Consider the following 25,906-nt stretch of genomic DNA (forward strand, 5'->3'; position numbering starts at 1 on the left):
GGATCAGTGGCCATATCTCCAGAACTGGAAGCATTTTCCAACATTCTTAGCATAGTGTATTCCAGTTTATAGGTGGGGACATTGTAGGCACATGCAAAGTAAGGGGTTTGCCAAAAGTCACTGGTAACAAGGACAGAGCTGAGAGTCAGGCCTACAAATCCAGAATTGACTCCATTTCTCTCCTCAGTATTTCCCTCTCCCACTAGCACATTAAAATGTAAGTTGAAACAAATACATGGAGTCTAATCAGAATCCAACTGCCAGTGCAACGCTGATGGTCTTCCAGGACTATAACTTTCTATGTTATAATTGAAACATGTTATAATTGAATCGAGGAGGTTATTGTGTGCATTCTAGACAAATTCCATTCAAAGGAACTTTTCACAGTGATAGAATTGTATGCCTTTGCTGGTCCATTGCAAGTGACAAAGTATTGAATTGTATCTTAATTCAAATGCCCATATGTACTGAGGACAGTGACTCTGTTAGAGTGCACAGTATTGGGCTTCTTGTTGTTTGCTTGTTTAATATTTTGTGTTTGTATTTTTAGTATTTTGAAACAAGGTCTCACTGTATAGCTCAGGCTGGCTTGGAGCTTGCTGTGTAGCCCAGGCTACCCTTGAACTCACAATCCTCCTTCCTTAGCCTCCAGAGTCCTGGGAGTTTAGGTGGATACCACCATGCCCGGTTTAGTTCTAGATTTCATAACTGCTTTCTGTCTGTGAATGTTTCAAAGTTAACCAGGTCAAGTCAGAATTCATGATTTTCTTTCTTGCTCAACCTGTTTCTCTACTTGAGTAAATGAAGTCATTGTTGACCCAGTTGCTTGAGTGAAAAAATAATCTCAGTTTCTTTTCTCACATCTACCACATCAGCAAATCCTAATTGTCCCAGAAACCCATTGATTTCTCTCCAGTTCTGCTGGTGCCATCATAGAAAGATACCTACATATTTCACCTTGAACAGTCAAGAGATTCAGAATTGGCCCTTAGCTGCTGATAACTCTTCAGACTCCTTCCAAGCACTGCCAAACAGACATAGCCAAACTTTTCATTAGGTCACATTGATCCCTTGTATTAAAATAAAATAGAACTTAACTTGGAAATTATCTTTTTTACTTCTTTCTGTATATATTCATTTTCTTGCTCCCATTACAAGTATAGGCCTCAAATCAAAAGTCATGTCCTCACTCACTGTTGTTATCTCCAGCAGCTACCATCATGCTCAGCACACAATCTATTCCCTATAAACCTCACAGCAATAGTTAATGTTGTTGCTGCTGTTGTTACTATTGTAAAGGGAGATGAGATAACAAATCAAACTACATTTATAATTTGTTAGTGATGGATAACGTTGCTGTTCCTGTTCAGAGAAAGTCTTAGCTCTCAGATGCAGTAGGCAAGGTGGGTGTCAGGGCTGATTTTTAAATCTGTGAGTGGCAGGGTGAGCCAGAGCCCTACTAGAATCTCTGATGTGAACTCAGAATGCTTTCTGTCTGTAGAGGTCTGTGCATGGTCTAGACCTTGAAACCTTTGTCTATTGTGGGGCTTGAACTCAGGGACTGAGCACTGTCCTTGGACTTTCTCAAGGCTAGAACTCTACCACTTGAGCCATGGTACCACTTCCAGCTTTTTCTATGTACGTGGTACTGAGGAATCGAACCCGGGTCTTTGTGCATGCTAGGCAAGCACTCTACCACTAGGCTAAACTCCTGATCACTTTTGTCTACTGTTAAGTGAGAGTAACAGTGCAAGATCACTTTTCATAGTCATCGAGAAGGAAGTTAGGTAATAATAGAAAGAAACATCGAACTCAGAAGAAAGATTAAGGCCTATCCAAGAGGCTAAATTGTAATGTGTCTCCTAGCATTCACTACCAGCCAAGTCCACTGAGTGCTACAACTTAAGATCCACATACAGAGTAGATGAGGCTAATGAACTTGAAAATGTGGTCAATCCTGCTAAACTGAGTCACTTTTGTTCCTTCTAATATTGAGCAGGTGTAGGAAATAATTGTTTCTTGGTACTGGATAGACTTAAAAGATGAAGTTAAGCTGGGCACCATGGCTCACACCTGTAATCCTAGCTACTCAGGAGGCTGAGATCCGAGAATTGTGGTTCAAAGCCAGCCTGGGCACTAAAGTCCATGAGACTCTTACCTCCAGTTAACTACTAAAAGGCAGAAGTAGAGCTGTGGCTCAAGGGTTAGGGCGATAGCCTTGAGCTGAAGAGCTCAGGGACAACACCCAGGCACAGGGGTAAGGTGGTAGCCTTGAGTTTAAGAGCTCAGGGACAGTGCCCAGACCCAGAGTTCAAGCTCCATGATGGACAAAAAAAAAAAGACTAAGTTAAAGCTTGTTTTGTTAATGTGCATATCTGGAGACTGTACCTTGTTGTTATTAGTTGTAAATTATACGATACATATTATAATGAGTGCTCTATATGTTATGACTGCCTGTGGATGAGGATCTCTATAAGATCTATGTATGAGTGTTTCTGTATATATATGTACATATATATGTGTGTATGTGCGTACTTATACCCCCACACACACACGCACGCACACATACACACCAAACACCTTGCTAGGTCTTGTAGACATAAAGATGATTTAGAGGATGATTCTCAACTTTCAAGGACCAGTGAGAAAGGAGAGTTATGGCAGGAATTAAAGGGATAATGGGAATAGACAGTAAAGGACCCTACCTAGTTGGCGGGAATGGGGTAGCTGTTAAGAGAGTAGGGTCCAGACCAGAATGTGTGGGTTCATGTCCTGGAACAGTCACTGACAGGCCTCTCACTTAACTTCTATGCCTTAGTTTACTTACCTGCTAAATAGGCAATAAAGGCTACCTCCATAGGATTACTAAAAGGACTAGCAGAGCTTGTGAAGCACTTGGACATAGTTCCGTGAAGCCATGCTTTTATTATTGTTAACTGAAGTAGTGCTATATAATTGTAAACTGAATTGAATAATTACTTAGTACTTGTACTTCGAAGTTGTGGCTGAAGGACAAGGAGACCATTGGAAGTGCTAGGAATGGAGACAGGTGCGAGGTCATGTGAACTTTGTCAGACAAGACAGCTTGAACTAGATCATAAAACCTAGAGGAATCCTTAAGGGATTTAGGGATTTTTCAGCAGGTTTAAGTTCCCATGTAGACGGGGCTGTATTGCTTGCAGTGGTTTCCACTCTTGGATCCACTGACCGACTCACCGCCCTCCTTCCTTCCTGTATGACGCGGCAGAGAGATCATGCATGTAAATTTGAGTGTGGATTAATGGCTCACTAAATGTAGATTAATAAAGTAGAAAGGATGTGTTTTCTCCCATGCTTTCAACTTAATTCTTTCAGTCTTAACTCCCTACCTCTGAAAAGACAGATACCAGGATGTCTATCATAACCATAGATAGACCCTTCCCTGTGACAAATCACAAAGACAAAATTTTTCATAAATCTCATACAGCACCTCTCCCTTCCACCTGGGCTATTCACACAGCCCCCCCCCTTCTCCTGCCCCCCCCCCCAGCTCCAGGCTCTTTGCAGTCCCTCTGATCCCAGACTTGCTATACTGGCTTTCCTGTTCCTACCCCTACATTGTCTTTTAATTTAGTTTTCTAGCACATCAGTATCCCTTCCAATTTGCCATCAGTGCTAGTATTTAAAACATGTTATGAGAGCAGACTTGAATCATTTGATGATAATTAAAACTGAAAGTAATTTTCTTATTTTGAACTGTTCAAATTTAATGACAGTATATTGGCTAAGAGCGTGGAATCAGGCAGACTGTCACTGTCTTACAACCCTGGATAAATGACTTGGCCTCCTTTGATTTCCTCATTACAAAGTGGGAATGATGATAAATTTAAACACTTCAAGTTATTATGAGGGCTAGTTAAAATAACAGGAACAAGAACTGTCCTGGCACATAGGAAATGCTGTATATTCGCTCTTTCTACTATATGATTTTCATTAAAATGACATGGTTAAAGGAGGTAATGGTGAATCACTAGGAAAAAGAAATAGGGTAAATAAAATTTATACACACATTTGACTTGCTTGGTGCCTGGCCATCACACGATAGCCACAAATGTATTCCCCAGACCTATGCTGTCCTGCATGTAGAAACCAGCCCTGTGTGCTGTTACTACGTGCACTCTGGTTGCCCTGAGTTGAGACGTACAAATGCATCTTGAAGATGTCCTTTGAAAAAAAGACAGAGGAGGAAAAGGAGAGATGCAAGTGTGCCAAGTAACATTTGTATCATAGGATGCACCAACCTATAGATCTGCTTTTATCATAAGAGGACCACAGTGAATAAAACTATCATATTAGGGACTTCTTTTGATTTTTGTCTGAGACTGGGACTTAACGTCAGTGTTTGATGCTTCCTCTTACTGGCTGGAGCTCTATCACTGGTGCCACACATCCAACCCATATCAGGGACGTTTTAAAGTCAGTACATTTTAGCCACTGTTGTCACAAACAGTTATTGGCATGATACATATGTTAATCAGTTTCACCTTAGTAGCTGTTACTATTTATGTATATTTCATAATGTCATGTTGTAAGTATCAAATATGCACAATAAAATTTGTTTTAAAGATGTTACTTTTATATAAAATGATGTTGAAATTATATTATTCTTGGTAAAGGGTTAAGTTTAAAATATTATTAAAATTAAAAGGTTTCCTTTTTAATATAGTGACTAGTAACATTTTATGTGACACACATTTGCATTCTGTTTCTTTTGAATAACACACCCTGAAACTCATCATTATTGGTAAGACAGAACTTTGTGGTAACTTTACTAGTGTCTATTGTTGGAAAGCCTGACATGCCCTCCTGTTGTCCTTCAGGTTAGACCAACCAACAGTTTTTATATGAGTCCACAGATGAAGCCCTGACTTTGTCCTAGCAGAAGGGACTGTGGGATGAAGGGAAAAGCAGCAGCAAAGGAAGTTTGTGCTGCCTTAGACGAGTTTGGATGAAAACACTACCATTTATAGTTATGCTGGCTTCAGACTTTCAGCACTTCCTGAAGTAAATGAGAAAACTCTCTCTATTCAAAAAGTTGAAACATGTAGGGAAAAAAAATACACTCCTCCTCCATTAGGAGCCAGAAAAAAAAAGGCTTCGTTAATCTTTAACTAAAAGAATAAATACTCCACATTATGGCAGTCTCTTGGGACCAAAACACATTTTCCAAATGTGATTTACTTATGGAATGTTTGTTTAATTCCGTTTCAGATTCACTCTCCTACTTGAAATCTGAAAACACTGGACCACACTAAATCTTACTGGTAAGTTTTCTTTCTTTATAAAACAAAGTGACTCTGGCATTATTTTTGAAATGATACTCACACTTCTAAGTTAGATGTATCCTTTCTGGTACTATGACTAGATGTCTATATATTTGTACTTTTTTTGCTTTCCAGAATGATTTATGATGTTCCCATGCCTTTCCAAAACAAACACACACACACACAAATCCAGATTAGATCATATTCTTTTGCTATGTGCATGGGCAAGGGAGAGCTAGGCCACTGAGTACCAAATATTATTCACTTTGCTTTGAAATGAAACTATTTCCATGTTCCTGTTGATGGTCTGCTTGTTTCAAATAGTATCCAAAACAACAAACTGTTACTTCTGCCAAGGAAGTCAGACAGTCCCCTGCAGTGTGTTGTAATGAAAATTGGCACAGAGTTACAACATATCAGAGCTACATTCCCCATTACTGATCTATATTTTAATTGTTATTACAAAAGTGGTGTATAGAGGGGTTAGTTACATAAGTGAGGTAATGAGTGCATTTCTTTTGGTGCAGTGTCACTCTGCTGTTGCTCACTGATCTATTTTTTTAATCTCATTTCTTAGCTCACCTAACCATGGCTGTTAAATAGTTAAAACTGGTTTTTTTTGTTGTTGTTGATAGAAAAAAATCCTGTAGAACTAAGAAAGAAGTGTACTTTTTAAGTGGAAATGCTTTTCAGACTTCATGTAGAATCACTGGTTTTGCAGCTGTACTGTTATTTTCAGAGTGTAGCAGTTGGCTTTTGCTATATAACAAACTACTCCCAAAATTCTCTCACTCAGAACAGCAGTTACTTATTGAACTGAGCCAACTGTGTAATTCTTCTAGTTTTAACTGAGATTATTCAAGTATAAGTCCTAAGTCAAAACTGGCTTTTTTTTCCCTTTGGGTCACCTGGCTGTTGGCTGAAGTGGTAACACTAGCTGAGCCATGTTCTTTGTTGCTCTTCAGTGAAATATTCCGTTCATTTGGTGATTGGCCATGGTGTCAAGAGAGACAGAATAGTCTTGAGGCTGGGTGTTCCCACTGGGTTCTGGAGGCTAAGGCAAGTTGTATAGCTAACCTGCACTCAGAGAGAGGTATACATAACTATTCTCCTTGGTGATCTAATTGCAAGGAGCATGGTTGCAGGGTGGAGAAGTATAACCAGTTAGCCATCTTCTATAGTATTTATAGATCACAACTGGGTAGAACATGAAGCCCATGCACAGCAAGAAGACTTAGGTCATGCTCTCATCTCATTGCCTGGACTTTGATCTTGATGAGCAACACTGTAGAGTCATAGTCTTACTTCTTACTATCTGGAAGGCCAGTCTGTTCAATGGGCTCCTCAATGGCTTTTCTGGTACCAGGTTTCCCACCTTCCAGCCTTGCTATACTGCACTTTCACACTAGCTCCCCCTAGTCACCCTCCAGTTCACCTTACCAGATATTCCTCTCTGGCCAGAATCTATCCCTGCCCCTCTACACTATCTGTCACACAAGCCTAGGCTTGTGGCTTTTCCACTCTCACTAGCTGGTCCTGTACTCTCTCACTCATCTTCCACTGTTCCCCTTACTCTTGCCAGACTTCGCTTTTTACCGTTTATCTCCAAGGCATCTCCTTCTGCATACCTCTTCTTTATATGGAATCTTTCCCATTTTTGCAAGGCCTACTGGAATCTTCTCTTCTCTGTATCCTGCCCTCACTCCTGCTCTCTGCAGTCTCACTGACTCCAAACTTTCAAGCTAAGTTGTACCCCCTCGACTGTTTTTACTTGGCTACTCTTCCTTCCTCGGTTGCTGTTAGCTTTTTGAGAGCAGAAGGTTCCATATGGCTTCCTAGTGCAGTGAGAACTTTTTCAACCAGGAAGTAACCTGGGCACTGCATCCATTGCCATAAAACAAACTCACATAGTTCCTTCTACCCTGGCCTTGCATATTTATTAGATTTGAGGTCCACCCAGGGATCTTAAAGCATGCCCCTCTCCAACACCACGATTCTTATGTGATATTGTATAGTTGGTGACCACTTGTTCTTGTTATAGAAAGAACAAGGCATTTTTATAAGACTTACATTAGACCTTCCAGCTCTGGGACCTTATAAATGCAATCTTTTCCTACTTGGAAAATAGAAATAATTTTCTGGTTTGAAAATTGCTAACAAGGTAAGATGAAGTATGTTAAAAAGCTTTAGAGGCCATAGTATAATTTAAGCATATCCACTGAATGTGCATCTGTGAGCAATCAGTGTTTTGAGGACAGTTACCTGCATGGTGGTGGTACAGCCCTAAGCAGTGAATAGTTGAACAGCAATTGGGAAGAGATAGACTTACTAATGACAACAGTGGTAATAAGTAGTATCTACTGAGGCTTTTGAAATATGATTTTGTTGTTATCATGGAGGTGCTGAGCAAAGGGGATGTACTTCTCTTTTGGCCAGTGTCATTCTCTACTGTTTCTCTGAGTGACACCTGTATGCCAGGAACCATGTTAGTTGCCGTACATAGAGCTATTTCAGAATCACATGATGATTCACTTGCCTATTTACTTGCATCTATTCCATTGTTATAGTTTATTCCATTGTTAGTGAATTATTTACATGGCTTATTATTATTATCATCATTCAAAATACCTTGTTAAAATATTCCTGTCCCTGAGAAAGGAAAAGAGGTAAGGTTCTGAGCTATCAGCTATTGCAAAGTCAAGCACAAGGTCCTATAGAGATGGTAGATCATTTTCATTTGGGGAAGAACTGAGTAAGCAGAACAAACTGTAGTACTAAAGAGAAGTAGGTGCTAGTGGCCAGGGATGAACCCAAGGGCACTGTCACCCAAGGAAGGAAGGAACATGCAGGAAGCAAGTCAGAAGGAAGATAAAAAGAAGGCTCAGGTATGTGATGACTTGGCAGCTTGACCCAGCACTATTCCTATCCAAAGCCTCCTTCCCTCCCTCAGCCTTCCTGAGTGGAGCTTTCCCGTAACTACTTGTCAAATGGGCTCCATTCACTGTTCAGTGTATTTTCTATCGTTTTTGTTTGCATACATTAATTTTACAATGGAGTTTCATTGTGCGCTATTTACATACATGCATGTAAGACATTTTGATCAGATTCATCCCCTTTTTATCATTTTTTCTTTGTCCCCTCTTTCTTCCCTCTCCTTTTTTAGTGGGCTCCATTATGCTGTTTCATGTAATGTACTTCTGTAATACTTGCATACACATCATTATCCTGTCCTTTCTTCTCACCCTCTACCTGCTGATTGCTCAAAAAAAAATGGGGGCGGCATGGCATATTATTACTTCTGCATAGAAGTGAAAACATGCAATATTTATCTTTCTGAGTTTGGCTTATTTCTCCTCACACAATAGTCATCACTTCCATATATTTTCCTGCATGTGACAGAATTTTATTCTTCTTCAGGCTGTTGCATATATACCACATTTTCTCTATCCAGTCATCAGTTGTTGGACATCTAAACAGGCTCCACATCTTGTGATAGTGGTACTGCTATAGCATAGGTGTGCAGGTATCTCTCTGTATATTAATTCGAATTCCTTTGGATATGTGCCTAAAAGCAGTATAAGAGGATCATATGGTAGTTCTGTTTTAATTTCTTGAGGCATGTCGGTATTGACTTCCTTAGTGGCTATACTAATACACATTCCCACCAACCCTTTCCCCTGTTTCATTTGTTTCCTTGATGATAGATAATTCTGTTTTCTGTGATGTTGGTTGAGGTAATCTAGTCTGTGTGCCTGTCTTTCAAAATTTTCAAGATGGCTCTTAAATATCCATATAATGTTTTAAGATTCAGAAGAGGGGGCAGGAAGCAGTGAAAATGGAAATGCATGGGGAGGGAGAAAGTAGGGTGAAGTCAGAGGTAAGATTAGGCCCCCAGTATATGGTGGAAGCTTACTCATTTGCCAGCAGATCATTGGCCCTCGATTTTCTGAGCAGCAGTCCCAGAAAGGACACACACACACTCACATAACAATTCATAGTGGCTGGAAGATAAAGCCAGTAGTTACTAAGAAGCAGCAATGTGAGTGATTCAAGGTTTTGGAGGTTCTTCAGGGTGCTCACGAGGAGAATAACACCAAGAATCCCTTCAGTAAGTGAGGACCAGGCTACCTTTAGATATGATGTAACACCTGAATGTGGTCCAAGAAAAATGCTTTCAGGCCCGGTATTCATTTCTCCATTGGCCTTGCTTGATCTGAGAATCGTAGTTTCCACTGGAATAACAAGTACCTCCATTCATTACCCCCCTTTTCCCTACAGCCTCATGATAGACTTCACAGATTGGCCTGGCTCCCTGATGCCAACGAGCCTTGGCACTTGTTGGTGAACTAGATTTGGCACTTGAATTGCAATCTACTTACCACCCCTTTCGCAAAAGAATACAAAAACAACCTTCTGCTTAGTGCTTTGTGAATTCTCTTTTTTTCATCTACCATTCCTTCTAAATTATGACTTCAGTCAATGGAATGGCTTTTTGATACTCAAAGTTTATACTGAGCCTGACTGCTTTGACCTGTGTCCCTATATCTGTGCTACATCTGATGCCTGTAACTGGACCATTCCCCATACTGGAATATTCAGTTCTTTGGAGCAAGTTTGAGAGGCTCATGGGAACTTCCCTCCACAGCCTTGTTTATTAGTAGCCAACTATAGACTTACGTTTCTATTGCATTTCAGGCTTTCTTCTTGATTTGTAACCTTAAAAATTATGAAAACAGGTAGCGTCTGCTTGATGACAATACTCATAAGATGAACCAGTGGTATAGAGGCTGATATGGGAGTTAGGTTAACACCCAGACTTTTTGTGGGAATTTCATAGATGGAAGCAACATTTATTTGGTCAGGATTATCATCATCATCATCATCATCATCATCATCAGAAAAGAGGCCAGAATTTCACAAGGACAATCCATAAAAAGAAATTTCCTTTGGGGAGTTATTTTTCTTAAGGGTTTATGTTGTTGTTGTTGTAGTCAACAGTAATCTTACCTAAACTAGTTTCTTGACTTACATGACTGGTATGTTCAAATTGCACAGGCTTCAGATATAGCTTAAAAATTACCCATCAACTATTTATGTTCTCTCCCCATCTGCCTCTCTCTGCACTCTGCCTTCTTAGCTCTCTCAGCTTCATTCTCAGGGATGCTGTCCCTCTCTGGTGGTAGACCTTAGCACCAGCCATCATTCACTCAGCACCAGCCATCATTTTCACTTGGATCTTATAGTTCTAACTATAGTACCAAAGCTTCGTGTTTACTGGCTCAGTTTGATTCCCTACCTGAATTAGTGCAGCCAGAAGTGACCGGTGGGCAGCAGTATCTCTCTGACCAGGGTCGTCGACCTGTTCTGAAAGATACCAGATTCAACCAGCACTACCTGAAATGGATTCTTCTTGGGAAAAAAAAAAAAAAGAAGGGCTCTCTCACCAAAAAGTTGAGAAACAGAGAAATTAGTAGTTCTTCACTTGGAATCCATCAGAGTTAAAAGTTTTCTAGACACCATTGGTCCACACTTGTAATCCTAGCTATTCAAGAGGCTGAGATCCAAATGTTGTAGTTTGAAGCCAGCCCAGGCAGGGAAAACTCATGAGATCCTATCTCCAGCAAAAAGGTAAGAGTTGAAACCCCAGGACCAGCACAAAAGAAAAAATTAAGTTCAACTAGGTGACATTGTTACCTACTTCAAGTTTCCTGTCACAGTGCAGACTACCAGCCATGAGCCTGTGGTGAGGATAGAAGGAAGGGCGGGCCCCAGGGTGAGTCCTGAGGACCTCATATTGTTTCCTGAGGATCTGCAGCAATCTTCCTTAACCTAGAGGCATTGACTGAGTTTCTGTGGATCTGTGTAATTATTAAAAACCGTGTGCATGTACTATTCTGCTGGGGAAAAAAAGCATCATGCTTTCCTCTAGTTTCTCACTTGAATCAGCTGCTGTCCTATTTCTAAAGAATTATTGCCTGACCTGCTCTCATTGTATTCGTTTTGGCTAGTTTATTCTTACGTATTTGTCTCAACTAGTGAAGTTCAGTATCCCTAGTAAACATTGCCCCTGGTGGAACAGACATAATGATGTCAGTGGCTGGGCATGTTGCATTAAATTATATGTTGAGGTTTTCAGGCCTATATGTAAACAATCATAGTTGCCATTTATCTAATACCAGGCTCTGTACTAAATGCTTTCTGTGCATGATCTGAACTGTATTTATGCACATGACTATAATTCTGAGTACCCCTGTCTGTTATAGAACCACCTGCTAGAATCAGCTTGTTCTAGCTGCCTCTGGGCATGGTCTCTTTTCCCTCATCCCTGTCTGCTGTGGGTCCTCCTCTTTCTACCTTCCCACCTGCAGAAGATAGCATTGGAGAATCCTTGTATTGAAAGAGGCCACTGAGATCATGCAGTTCTGTTTTTTCAAACTCTCTTCTTTGATTTTCTTACCCAGGGACCCCTGAGGAGGAAGAGTAGGAAGGAGCTTGCTTCAATTACAGTTGTTCTCTGAAAACCCCACTCATCTGAATGAATAAAGCAGTTCAGGGTTAGGTGTTACACTTGGTCTCGTACAGATTCCCAGAACTCTACTTACTTACCAACCCTGTGTGACCTAACTTCTCTGAGCTTCAGTTTCCCTCTCTGTCAAAAGGGACAAGATACTTGCCCCATGGAGTTGTTAGGGGGACTGAATGAGGTAATGTCTGTGAAGTCGTTGGCACAGTGCCTGCCATCCGTGCTTAGCAAATGTTAGCTATAACTGAAACATCATACAACATGCTCATAAGACATAATTAAGCCATGGTTTTCTTCTCATTTCCCACTGTTCCTTTTAAGTTTATTAGGTGGGGTATATTTTCCCACCTCTTAGATATTCCAGTAGTGTAAAGTCCTAAGGCCACTTAAAGTCCAAAGCTCTCATTCCTATCTCCCTTCTTCCTCTGCTATGTTCTCAAGCTCCAGCACTCTCTCTATCCTGGAGGGAGGAGATCTCCTTCACTCCTTACTCCTGTGGCTTTCTACACGACTACTATGATGACTACTATGCTGGATCTTTGGACCTCCCACAATCAGAAAGTGCTCTCCTCCTGTTGATTGCTTGCTCTCCCTTAGCAGCTCTGGTCTGTAGTCTGGCCCTCTCAAGGAGTCCTCTGACTTTCAAGCCCACCTGCTTATGGTAGCACCTGTTCTGAGGAGACCTATGTCAGTCTCCAAGAGTGTTTGCATTTCTTCAGGCCCTGCTGGGGAAGGGACAAAGCCATCTACTCTATGGTAGGCCATGATAGGCATTCACCATCCCCAATCACATTTCAGTCCTTCAGATAAATGTTCCATTCAGATGAGGCCTTTGAAACCCATCTTGGTGCTTGAGATGAAAGTGCAACCATTTCCACTCCACCTATGTTGGGGTTATCGAGATGTAAGCATTTCCTCATTGAGACCTCTTCTCTTTCAAGGTTCCAGTTCCTATCCTCCTTATTGGGTCCTAGAGCCTGCTAGGTTGATTTCTCAGAAATTTCCACATTACAGTCTGGGCTCTTGCTTTGGAATTTCCCAGTGTTGCATCTTGGTGCCACAGTGGAAACTTCCACTTTAGCATCTTGTTATACTAATTCTTAACCCCTGTCCCAGTACATGAAACTCCATTTCAGTGCCCTAAAGTGGTCCTTCATCCTCTGCTCATGACCTATCCAGGCGTGGGGCGTGTTCCTACTCCCTCCTGTCCTCCCAAACCCTCCCTTCGGGTTTTCAGGTAACTTGGACTTGTTGGAAAGGTGCTGCTGCTCCTCCCAAGCCAGAGCTTCTTGTCATATTCTTTTTAAGGGGATCGGGGTGTGCGTGTGTGTGTGTGTGTGTGTGTGTGTGTGTGTGTGTGTGTGTGTGTGTGTGTGTGTTGCCTGTCTTGAGAGAATGGCCTTTGAATGGCAGGGTTTCAAAGGGAGGCTCAGTCACTGTCTTCTCTTGTGACCATAGGGAAGCCTTTGACCTTTGTCCCTGGATAGATTTTCTCTGCCTGTATACCAAGATACACTTGATAGAATCCACAGTAAGCTAGTGTGTGTTTAGAAACTGCTCTATCACCATTTCCCATACACAGTCGCTCTTGATCCGAGAGCTGATTTGTTGCACCTCATGAGGGAGTGTTGATCAGGCCTCTTCCTGTTTATGAACTCTGCCCCATGAAACCACGCACAGTGGTCCACCTCCTTCCAGAGACCTGCCCTCCCCACCTTTCTTGCAGCTTCGCTCTTAATAGTCAAGTGTCCTTTGGAGGGAAAACTTCTCTGTCTCCTTCATACCAAACACGGTCAACTCAGCCTCTCTGGTGACATTGTTCGTTGTTTGTACATCGGACCACTCCAGCAATGAGTCCTTTAGGCCTCTACCCCATGGAGACAGCCACTCGAAGGAGCAAGAGACACATATGGGCAAGATGTTTGCGTCAGTGAAGTTGGAGTCACTTTGGGGACAGTGATGGAAGAGTGTGTTAAATACATTTTTAATATCTCCTTCATGGTCTTATCTCCTCAGCTAGGCTGGACTTTATCATGCATTCAGGTGCAAGCCTTGTTATTTTTTCTGGCTGTTAACAGTAATGGTGGGTGTAACACCACCCCCTTCTTTTTGTTTGTTTTATAGTGCTAGAGAGTGAACTCAGAGCCTTGTGCATGGTAGGCAAGTGTTCTACCACTGAGCTACATCACAGCTCTCATTGCCCTTCTTTCCCAGCTGACTTACCCTATGAGACATTGGCCTAAATGATATAGTCTGAGCTCAGAAAGCAGACCTAAACTCCCCCTAAACTGCTCATCTTTTTGCCTGAAAGAATATAGCACTTTCTTTGTGGCCACTTAAAGTTCTGGGAACATAAAATAGCTAATAGAACTTTAACACTCTTTCTCTTTATATGTTTGGTAGTGGGTGAGGTAGAGAATGTAATCACACAAACTAGAATCTAGACATTTCCTCAGCTACAAACAGTGGCTTAACTCTAAAAGTCCTCATCTATGAAGTGAGAATTCTACCATTTGCCTCACAAGAGATCTGTGTTAAAGGAAACAATGAATATAATGAATTCAGTGAGGCATGTTTAAAAAATAATAATAGTTAGCTACTACTATTGGCATTGGGCCATTATGACTTTTTTTTTTTTTGCCAGTCCTGGGGCATGAACTCAGGACCTGAGCACTGTCCTTGGACTTTGTCAAGGCTTGAGCTCTACAACTTGAGCCACAGCACCATTTCTAGCCTTTTCTATGTATGTGGTACTGAGGAATCAAACCTAGGTCTTCGTGTATGTTCGGCAAGCACTCTACCACTAAGCCAAACTCACGGCCCCAATTATGACAATTTTTTAAAACTTAAAATCCTTGGAACACCGAAAAGTTTCTTATATCAAATAGTATTTTGAAGGAAAGCCAAAATGTGTGCAACCACCTGCTTTTAAACTTTTCCTCTTACAAAATGCATCAGCTCTCTGTAATATAATACTGTGCAGAGGTAGCAAGGCACTGGGCTGCTGAGACTCACATCCATTGCTTTGCTCTCTATCTCTGTGATCTTACAGTGCTCTCCCCCTCTCTTCCCCTCTCCTCCCCTCTCTCCCTCCCTCCCTCTCTCTCCCTCCCTCTCTCTCTCCCTCCCTCTCTCTCTCTCTCCCTCTCTCTCTCTCTCCCTCCCTCTCTCTCTCTCTCTCTCCCTCCCTCTCCCTTTCCCTCTTCCTCTCTTTCTTCCCCTTCCTCCCTCCCTCCCTTCTTTCCTCCCTCCCTCCCTCCCTCCATTCCTCCCTCCTTTCCTTCTCTGTGGGTCATGGAGCTTGAACTGGGCCTGAGCATTGTTCCTGAGCTCTTCAGCTCAAGGCTACAGCCCTACCCTTGAGCCAAGTCCCCTTCCCATTTTCTAGAGGTTAATTAGTGTCTCAGATCCTCTTGTGGCTGGGCTGGCTTTGAATCTTGATCCTCAGATCTCAACCTCCTGGGTAGATAGGATTGCAGGTTGCCTCTCTCTTAACCTCAGTCACTGCATCAGTTAACATAGGGGTTCTACACATGGTAAGCACACAAATAATGGTGGCCATTATTCTCCTGTGACAGTATTGCCTGCATTTTACAGATAAGAACTTGAAGGATACTTTTTTCCTTGGCTTCATGAAACCACTTCTATATGCAAGATGTTGTTCCCACTATTCTGTATAATAAACAATACTTAGTAATTGATTGGCTTAAAATACAATACTTGTGGGCAGGGAGTTTGGCCCAGTTGCTAGAGTGTTTGCCTAATATTCACAAAGACTGGGGATCAATTCCTCTGTACCACACACATAGAAAAGCCAGAAGTGGTGCTGTGGCTCAAGTGCTGGCCTTGAGGAAAGCTCAAGGACAGTGCTCAGCCCCTTAGTTAAAACCCCAGGACTGGCAAAAAAAAATAAATAAAATACTTGCACATATGGGAAATAAACTGCATTGACTAAATTCAACAACTTTTCTAATTTCATTGAACAACTTCCCATATTTTTAGGCCTTAAAAATTTAAGTAATTTTGCTTCTAGATTAAGAGAAATATGTGTTTGAGTATACATACACATGCATATATATGTACATATATATATATATATATACAAATGCATGCACCCATGCTTATTTAATTTTTATTGCAGTATTAGGAACAACTCAAGGTCATGACCTAGCTACACAAGCACTCCACTACCATTTTATCCAAGTTCTTGTCTTAAGAAACTGATACATTATTTTTACAACGGTTATAAAAATATATAGTCATGGTTATATGTAGCTAAATGTTCTAAATTCATATTCTCCTATTGTGCACTTCTCAGTACAAAGAAGATGTGATCTCCCACAGTAGAAAAGGAGAAGGCAGGGCCAGGAGTTTGGCCTAGTGGTTAAAGTGCTTGCCTAGCATGCATGAAGACCCAGGTTCGATTCCTCGGTACCACATACCTAGAAAAAAGCCGGAAGTGGTGCTGAGGCTCAAGTGGTAGAGCTCTAGCCTTGAGAAAGTCCAAGGAGAGTGCTCAGGCCCTGAGCTCAAGCCCAGGACTGGCAAAAAAAAGAAAAAGAAAAGTAGAAGGCAGGGTCTAATGTACAGGGATGACCAAACTGAGGATGAGGTTTGTCCAGGCAGATGCTAAGCAACACTTGGTGCTTTTGCCCACGGTAGGTAGGTGTCCTATTCAACAGCTGCTCTCTAAGATCTGCCCTGAGCATTGAACAGTCCCAAGTTAGTAGAGCTCTACCCCTGCTCTCATCTAGTTTTCCTGACCACATGCCCATGCTGTGGCCTACAGGTGTGGGCATACGTACAGTGAGGACTTCAGCATTGTTGGCTGAGCCTATTTTTGTAACACTGTCTTCTGTGTCTGGACAATCTTTAGTAAGTATAATATCGAGTTGACCAAAAGCCTACCTTTTGGGGGCCGGGTGGGGGGGCGCATTCAGTTGTGGGGCTTGAATTCAGGGTCTGGGTACTGTGGCTGAGCTTTTTTTACTCCAGGCTAGCACTCTCCATTTCCATCCAGTTTTCAGGTAGTTAATTGGATATAGGAGTCTCCCAGATTTTGCTGTGCAAGGCTGGCTTTGAACTGCCATCCTCTCATCTCAGCCTTCTGAGTACCTAGGATTACAGGTGTGAGTTACTGGCACCCAACAAGAAGCCCACTTGTGATGGGTCATACTGACATTCTTCCTGGGGGAAATAATCATCTTTTTAAAACAAAATTCTTTCTTGGTGTTACTAGGGTTTTAACTCAGTTTTTGCACTTGTTAAGCAGGCATTCTACTGTAACCCTTCTTGGCTTCAGTTTGTTTGTTTTTTCCATATAGGCTCTTCCATTTCACCTGGTGCCAGCCTGCCCTGCAATCCTCTATTCTGTGCCTCTGTGTGGCTGGGATTGCAAGCACACAGAGGCACACACTGTGTCCAGCAGTACCCTTTCTTTATGAGGACTAGGAAACATGGCTTTTCAGCCAGAAAGAGGGAACATAGTGCAGCTTTGAGAGGACAGGCAGGCCAGGTGGCTGTCAGCAGGCCTTCTGTTGGTTAGCCAGCCAGTGTCTGATGAGTATCTATATGGAGGAAGAAGACTTCAGGCTGCTGGTGTTATGCCCACTTCCTTCTGAGGCTCCTAGGTCTATCCACTGAGGCATACGAAGCCCTATGGTCTTCGAGCAACTTGGTCTCTATTAAGGAGACAAGGCCACGCAAGCCCCTTGCCTGTCCAATGCTCAGAAGGAGGGCCCACTCGGGATCTAATGATGGCTAAGAAGTGTAAAGTTCATGATTTTTCAGGGCTGTCACTCATGCCCTATAACTCATGAACCCTCAAAATCATGGCAGATTCAGAACCCACAAAAATCAAGTCTCTGGGGGCCAGGAGTTTTGCCTAGTGGTAGAGTACTGACTTAGCATGCTTGAAGTCCTGGTTTTGATTCCTTGGTACCACATATACAGAAAAAGCTGAAAGGGGTGCTGTGGCTCAAGTGATAGAGCACTAGCCTTGAGAAAGCTCAAGGTCAATGCCCAGGCCCTGAGTTCAAGCTGCAGAACTGGCAAAAAAAAAAAAAAAAATCAGGTCTCTGCCTGGGCCGGGGGAAATGATTGGCACACCTTCCAGGCCTCTCCTCTGCCCTGCTGTGGGGGTCACCAAGATGTAAAACTCAAGTTTGCCTCTCCTGGAGATAGACTTTAGCCTGGCATATGCCCCTTTCTTTGTGCCCCTATGTGGCCAGATCTGAGCTCCCACAGGGGATTCCTGACTCTTAAAGGGAGGAAAAGCCAGGAACTGCTGTGTGGACTCCTTCCTAGCCACCCAACACCCTCCACAGTGTGGAAAGGTCCTACCATTCCTGCAGGAAGCAAAAGCCAAGCCCTTAGACCTACAGCAGCTCTGTGGTTGCTTGCAGAGAGGCCCTGCAGAGGAGGCCGCGTCGGAGGGAGCATCAGCTGGCTGAGATAGATAGACCCAGTGGAAAATTCTGAGACCAGGGAGAGGGGGGATAGACAGACAGACTGACTGAGTGATTGACTGACTGTGACATAATGAGAATGTCCTAAAACAGGAAGGAGGGAGGGACGGGGAGATAAAAAGGAAAAGAGAGAGAACATGAATATATCTGAAACTCTCATCGATAGCACCATAGCTCTGACCTCAAGTTTTAGATTGGGCTGGCCAGCCTTCAGATCTGTGTTGATGTCCTTTACCTGTTTCTGAACAAAAGGGCTGGAATTCTTCTCTTATCAGTCAGTGTGAAATGCATTCAAAAGAAATAGGGAAAGGAGAAACCCTTTTGTAAATGAGCATCTTTGTGGCAAGCAGGAAGTAAAAATCAAACTGAAAACTAATGTTTTGGTGATTGTGAAATATGAGTCAACTTTGCCCCCTGCAGGAGAACTAGAGAATTACTTAGAATGAGCCAACCAAGACATCCTTGTTTTGACTAAGCTTCTGGATTGTCAGCCTGTGAGGCGAGGACTTGATATGTATATGTGATTTTTTTTTTAACTTTTATTTTTTTTTCCTTTTTAATATTTTTTCATCCTTTAGACCATTATTTTAAACTTAAGGTTGAATAGTCTTTCATACATATAAGGAGTAAAATGTTTAAAATGTCACCAGATTTAAAACTCAAACCTATTAAATTTTCAGTGGGCATAATCAAATCAATGTATATCATTGGACAAACTCTTTCCTTCCTTGAGACTGCAATGAGACAAAACAAACCAGAAAACAGGATTTTTTTTTACCACTAACTGAAAATCTAGTAGAGATCCTAATTACAGACCCAGTACATTATATACATTGATATTTCTATTTAGTCCTACTAGTTTAAATTCTTTGTATTAGCTCAGTTATAATTGCCACTAACACCTGCCAGGAAGTAGCTTTCACTCACTGATAGGTTAATAATGACAATTTCATTATTATGCCAAACATTTTCTGGTGGTTTTGTTTGTGTTCTGTGCCAGTTCTGACCCGAAGTGGCAATTCCACTATTACTCACAATTCCAGTTTTGTTTGTTGTTTTGGGGTGGGTTTTTTTTGTGAGTTATGGGACTTGAACTTGCCCTGAAGGCTGACCCTATGCTTTTCTTGCTCTAGGCTAGTTCTCTGATGGATAATTGGAGATAAGAGTCACAGGGACTTTCCTACCCCAGGTGGCTTTGAACAGTGGTCCTCCAACCTCAGTCTCCTGAGTAGCTAGGATTATTAGGCATGAGCTTCCAGTACTTTGCTCCCTATACTTTTTGGTGTTTTGTTCTATTGTGTTGTGTTTTGTTCCAGTACCTTGAACTCACGGCTATAAGTGACAATTTTACTACTGCTCCCTATACTTTTTCGTGTTTAGTTTTGTGTGCCTTAAACTCAAGGCCTCTTGCTTTGCCTTGGCTTAAGCCATCATTCTACCACTTGAGCTATGCCTCTAGTTTTGGCTTTTTTTCTGGGTTAGTTGGAAATCAGAGCCTCAAAGTCTTGCTGAGGCTCTTTTTTTAAACCATGATCCTCAGATCTCAGCCTCCTAAGTATCTAGAATTTCAGACATGAGCCAGTAGCACCCAGCTTCCTATCCTTTTTTTATATAGTTTTCAAAGAAAAGTGCAAAGCAGATCCAGGAGGATAATGAGTGAAATATAGTAACTTATCAACTATTATCTGATTGTACATCTTTATTAGTCTTGTGTTAGTTATTCAACTATTTTGATTGATCAAATTTGACCCAATTTTTCAGCTTCTTCTATGTCCTATGTTAATAGAGACTTCATAAAAATCTCATCTACTGTCTTTTGTTCACCAAACTTCCCATCTCTGGATGAACATATTTATCATCTTCATTGTTTGGGATCTTTATCTCCTACAGTAGATGACACAATCATAGTATTTATATCAGCAATGACTTTAATTGATTCTTTTTCTTTTTCCTCTCAGAAACACTTGAGACACACTTAAGTGTTTCAGGGCATGATAATGTTAAGAGGCTATTTATTACTCATACATCAGTTTAATTACTTACTTGGGGATATTTTTCCTTAAAAGAGATGAAAGGAAAAGAGTATACACATTGTGTGAGTTACTGTGAATTATTTTTTAATATCTACCAGGACCTTCTCATAATTATTGATAATATTCCTAGTACCATATCTAATTTTTAATTTCATAGTTTTTTGATTTAGGAAAAATATTTGAGTACTATGTGTTTGACTCATTTGGCTCAAGAGAGATGTATTTTTCCCAGGATTAGTTCTTATGGAATTCTTGTTGTTGTTGTTGTTTGTGGGGTTTGAATTCAGGGCCTGGGCTTTGTCTCTGAGCCTCTGTACTCAAGGCTAGTTCTCTACTACTTGGACCACAGTGCCACTTCGGTTTTTGACTGATTAATTGGAGACAAGGCTGGCTTCTGCCTAGGCTGGCTTTGAACCATGATCTTCAGATCTCAGCCTCCTGAGTAGCTAGGATTACAGGCGTGAGACACCAGCACCTGGCTCTGACTCTTCTCTTTTTATGCTTCTTGGTAGAGATCTCTGGTGAAATCCTGAGGTCATGATGAGCCAGAAAAGAACTGAAATTCCCACTACACCAGATGAACCCAATACTTGAGTTGTAAACATTCATCTTTCTTGCCTGTGGTCACAGGCAAGAATACACACACACACACACACACACACACACACATACACACACACACACACACACACACACACACACAGACAAATCTTTCTTCTTTGTCATCTATTCCCTTTCCACTATTGAAAGTGATTACTAGTCTAAAGTTGGCATAGATTAATTTATGAGTTGTCTCTTGATGTCAGGAGATTTCAAGGCTGGGGTGAGCAAGCTCATAATGGTATTCAAGATTCCTCATAATTTTAGAACATCTTCTAGCATTTATCATTCAAAAATTGCAACATGCTAAAGTTGTGGTCTCTGCTAACAAGGGCAGCCAGGAAAGAGAAGGGTAGGTTTTAGAAATGGGTGCCTGGGAGAGATCAGAGTTTGTATTTTTAGTAAGGACAGTGTGACAGAATTATTTCATGGTAAATAAAGTTAGTTGATTGGTTATAGGAACCCTTTCCCAACCCATGAGGATGCCAAAATCCATGGAAATTCAAGTTGCTTATATAAAATGATGTGCTATTTTGCACATAGCCTACAGTCATGCTATTGTATCTTTAAATAAATTCTAGATTGCCTTTTAGTATACAATATAATGTACATACTCTATAAAAAGTTGTTAAACTATGTTAGATCCCACCCTAAAATCTGTGCGTGTTCAGGACAAACATGGGGTATTTTTTTCTCAAACATTTCCAGTCTATTGTTGGTTGATTGTACACATGTGAAACTTAGAATCTTCCCCTGTACAGCTATACAAGACTGTTTTTCTCCCAAAGAACCAGGCTCTTCTGGTAGAGCAATCTCTCCCAATATTTTCTCTCTCCTTTTTCTCTCATGGCCAGGAACTCCTGGGCTATATGTTTGCTAGATTGATACTTTACCACTTGAGCCATAGCCAGAACCTTTTTGCTTTAGTTTTTTTTTTTCTAGATATGTTTTTTGGGGGGTGGAGGGAGGAGGGGGTGGGCCAATCCAGATCATGATCTCTTCTATTCACACCTCCCACATAGTTCATATAGCTGCAATGATAGGCTTTGTGCCTGCACAACCAGCGCTTCTTGGTTGAGATAGGTGCATGCACATTTTTGGCCCATGCCGGCCTTGAACTATAATCCTCCCATCCATAGCTTCTTAAGTAGCTAAAATAATAGGTAAGAGCACCACACTCAGTTTTCTTCCAGCTATACCTGATTGCACTAACCTATGGGTTTCTCATCCTTTGCCACATTCCATATCATAAAATGTCTGTACCAGAGCCCTTTTTCTCATACCTAGGATACCGGCCCAGAGGAGATAATGAATACATGGTGCGTGGGTAGGTGGTGAGCCACCGGTGCCCTCCTTCCAAAGAACTTTTAGAAATCTCTTTGTATCAAGCTAGGATTGTAGCTGGGCAGTTGAGCACTTGCCTGGTGTGCATAAGGCACTGGGTTCCACCCCCATTTCCATAAAACACATTAAAGAGTTTTTTGAAGTATTAAGTCCAAGAACCTTATTTTCAGAAACTTACACCTTAAAAAAGGTATAAAAGACCTAATTTTTAAAACGTGACTTAAATGCCCCCCCCCCGTTTTTTTTTTAAAGCAAATATTTCTCTCCCGTGTAGGAGTCAAGGGTTAGGGGAGTGAGTTCATGTGTCAAGGGTTAGCTGAGTTAGTGTGTGTCAGTTTCTGTCAGGTAGCAGGGTAAGACCTCAGTACACAGTACACATCTTCTCTTGCCAAACTGTGAGGATAGATTCTTGTCCTGTTTGCTTATTGGCATATACTCACCAGCTTGGCACAGTGCCTGTATAGCTACTCGCTTGCTGTTTGCTAAATGACTGCAGGAAATATCTGCCTGTTGGTAGAATTTACAGTCTGACCAGGAACTCAGGCCCTACTCTGAGGCCTGGTGTTTTTCACAGTTCTATACTGGCTTTGGTTTTAGGCAAGTGGTTCTGTTTCTCTATGCTTAATTTCTCATCTTGAATGAGACCCACCAAGTCTGTCCCAGGCTGTGTGCCTGGTCAGCTTTTTGAGGAGGTGGTGTTTGTGCCTGAATGGCCACTAGGTGTCAGCATCGGGCAACTATCAGAAAAAGACAAGGCATTGGACTGATGACCCTAGCAAGAGGGGTGGAATAGTGAGAAACTAGTTCTCTCTGGCTGAGTTGACTGGGTGGCCTTTGGGAGGTTGGGAATTGCTCCAGGATTTGCATACATGGACTTTGGAGCCAAGTGTAGGTTACAGCCCACAACTCTGCTCACACCCTTAGGACCTCAGACATACTGGAACCTGACAGAGCCCTTGTTCCAGCACATGCATGTAACACGCTCAGCACTTTGCCAGAGTGGAAAAAACTTGCCACAGTCAGCAACTATGAAGGCTCCTTCTTTGATACTGTAAGACACGGCTCTTTTGTTCCATGCCAAGCCAAGTACCAAAGCTTGCGGGCTTTGTGCTTGTTCCCTATTTCTCAGAGCCAGATTTTAAAATAGACTCCTAAATGGTAGAGCAGACGTTGCTGGTCAGCACAGATTCTCCGGCAGCCTAGAATATTTGGAGGGACATTAGACCCTTAGGAGTGTTGCTTGGGAGCACAACTAGCACAGACCAGTGTTTGTACTGCAACTGGGAACTCAGACAGAGGTGGTGAGAGCAGTGTCTCTAAATGGCCCTTGCTGAAATTGCCAAAGGAAAGCATTTCTTGCCTTTATTTATTTGTTTATTTTTATTTTTTGCTAGTATTCAGGCTTGAACTTAGGACTTAAACATTGTCCTTGGGCTTTCTCAAGGCTGGAGTTCTACCACTTGAGCCACAGCAACACTTCCAGCTTTTTCTATGTATGTGGTACTGGGGAATCAAACTCTGGGTTTTCATGCATGTTAGGCAAGTATTCTACCACTAGGCTACAATCCCAGCCCAGTATTTCTTTACATGAGTCATGGCGTTCATATCTGAGTGCCTTTATTTATAAAATAATTGGAGACGGCTCTTGTAAGATAGCAATTGCTAGGATTTAATATGTATACAGTTAGCATGTTGAAGGTAATATGCTAAACACTGCACATGCATTTTTTCCATCTAATCCTTACCGCATCCCTGTGAGGTATGTGTCAGTTTTATTCCCATTTTATAGATAAGGAAAATGAGGTTCAGAGAGATTATAAGTAGTCAGCAGGTATTCAGTACTTACTAGAAGTCAGGCACCATTCCTAAGAGTGAGGAGTACTTTTTCTTCTTAGAACCCTATAAAATACGCAGTTATTACCTTCATTTTATATAGGCAGAAACAGAAGCACAGAGAAACGGTAGAGCTTTGTCAAAATCACCTAGGGAAGAAATGAAAGGATTAGAACACCATCTCCCATCTGATTCCAAAATATACTTTGTAACCACAATGCTATACTGCTTTCTACTGTACTTTGTGAATAGTAGGTCCTTGATAATTGCATATTGAATGCAATAATTAAGGGACCATAATTGGCCAATACAGAGAAGACTGTCCAAGGAGGAAGCCTACAGGCCTAACGCTCCCCCTGCTCAAAGCCACTCCCCTGCCTGTCTCCAGTAGTATTACGGGATGCACAGTTGCTCCACTTGCTGGATTTTATTCCTAACTATGTTGTTAATCATAACACATTTTTCTACTGGAGCAGGTCAGAAAGTATTCTTATCACAGCAAATGTGTTCAGGGAACCCTTTCACAGGGAGCATGGTAGTTTATTTCCCTCATGTTTTTCTGGAAAAGACACTCATGGGTTTGTTTGTTCTGGGATAAGTGTAGTGCACCCAGTGTCATCTCTTGAAGCCTTTAAAAGCCAGGGCCTAGCTGTTGAGTTCATCCCTCTAGACTGTACGTTTGTGGCACCCCCTGTGCACAGCACTCCCCTGCAGCCCCCAGTCAGCACGCTGCACAGTGCTGACAGCAGCCTGAGCTCAGGAAGTGTGCAGAACATTACTGCCTGCATCAGCAAGCTGCCCACCATTACCAGATGGAGCCATTGTGGTATTGCTACAGTCAGAGGAGAGAAAGCAGGACTTAGGTCATGTTGATCCTACCAGGTATACTGATTAGTCCCAGGGATTCCATTGCTGCTTCTTTTTAATGTGTCACCACAGAAGGAAACCTAAACAAAGCTAGACTAGAACCTCCTCATCAAGACCTGAGCTGATCATGGAGGCCTGGTTTTGCAGCATGTTTACTGTTGGGGAACTGAGTCATCTTAAGTCCTTTCTGCCAGAAGCTCCAGTTCAGCCTCCTTGAGACAAGCCCTATCTCTCTAAGTTTTTCTCCCTGTAAATGTAAGACTGCTTTTCACCTTAACCAAAAGCACTTACATCTTAAGGGAAGGGAGAGCGTGTAACTGTTAGGAGGGAGGAAAAAGTAGTTGAGCGAGGTACCCATGAAGACAGGAGCTGTGGGACTGACAGCCAGGTGGGAAAGCTCCATTTGTCATTGCTGCTTTATCCCTCCTTGCCTGTCCTTCCCAGCATGCAGTTGGAAGCGGTTGCTGCTTCCCTTGTCATTAGTGAGTGAGTGGACCATTGAGTAACTGGCAGTCATGTGAGTGAGAGATGAAAGAACTCAGGGCTCCCATGGCTATCTCCCTGCCTCTGTTCTGGAGCAGAGCATGCTACTGTTTTCACTTAACCGCACACTTAGGAAAATCATACTTTGGCAGTATGGAGAAAGGCATTTAAAGACCCTGGATTGCCTAGCCAGCGGGGCTGAGGCACACCAGAACCAGATACGGTCCACTGGCTGAGAATATATCTACTTTCTTCAGTCTGGTTGTTTGATTTCAGCAAGGCCCAGTTACTTGGTGGGACTTGGGGAAAAGCGGAGGGCCAAAAAGAGACATGGCCTTTTGAGCTGGGTTATAGAGGAGTCCAGTGGCTTTTGGACCAGAGCTTACGTAACTATGGATGACCAGGGTGACTGAGGAGGTAGGACCTCATGTCACACACTTTGCACACATGTGG

At 42.0% G+C, this 25,906-nt stretch overlaps 1 protein-coding gene across 3 annotated transcripts in view; it reads left to right on the forward strand.

The window, feature by feature from the left end:
- The window catches only part of Gng12 (G protein subunit gamma 12), a 130,191-nt gene that overhangs the window by 50,391 nt on the left and 53,894 nt on the right, over positions 1-25,906 (forward strand). For all 3 annotated transcript variants that reach the window (XM_090334632.1, XM_090334633.1, XM_090334634.1), the window contains exon 2: positions 5,251-5,303. The gene's annotated coding sequence lies outside the window, so the exon portion shown is untranslated. The remainder of the gene's footprint in view (positions 1-5,250; positions 5,304-25,906) is intronic.

The sequence above is a fragment of the Megascapheus bottae genome, chromosome 6 (assembly GCF_031878675.1).
Source record: "Megascapheus bottae isolate mThoBot1 chromosome 6, mThoBot2.hap1, whole genome shotgun sequence".
Classification (NCBI taxonomy): domain Eukaryota; kingdom Metazoa; phylum Chordata; class Mammalia; order Rodentia; family Geomyidae; genus Megascapheus; species Megascapheus bottae.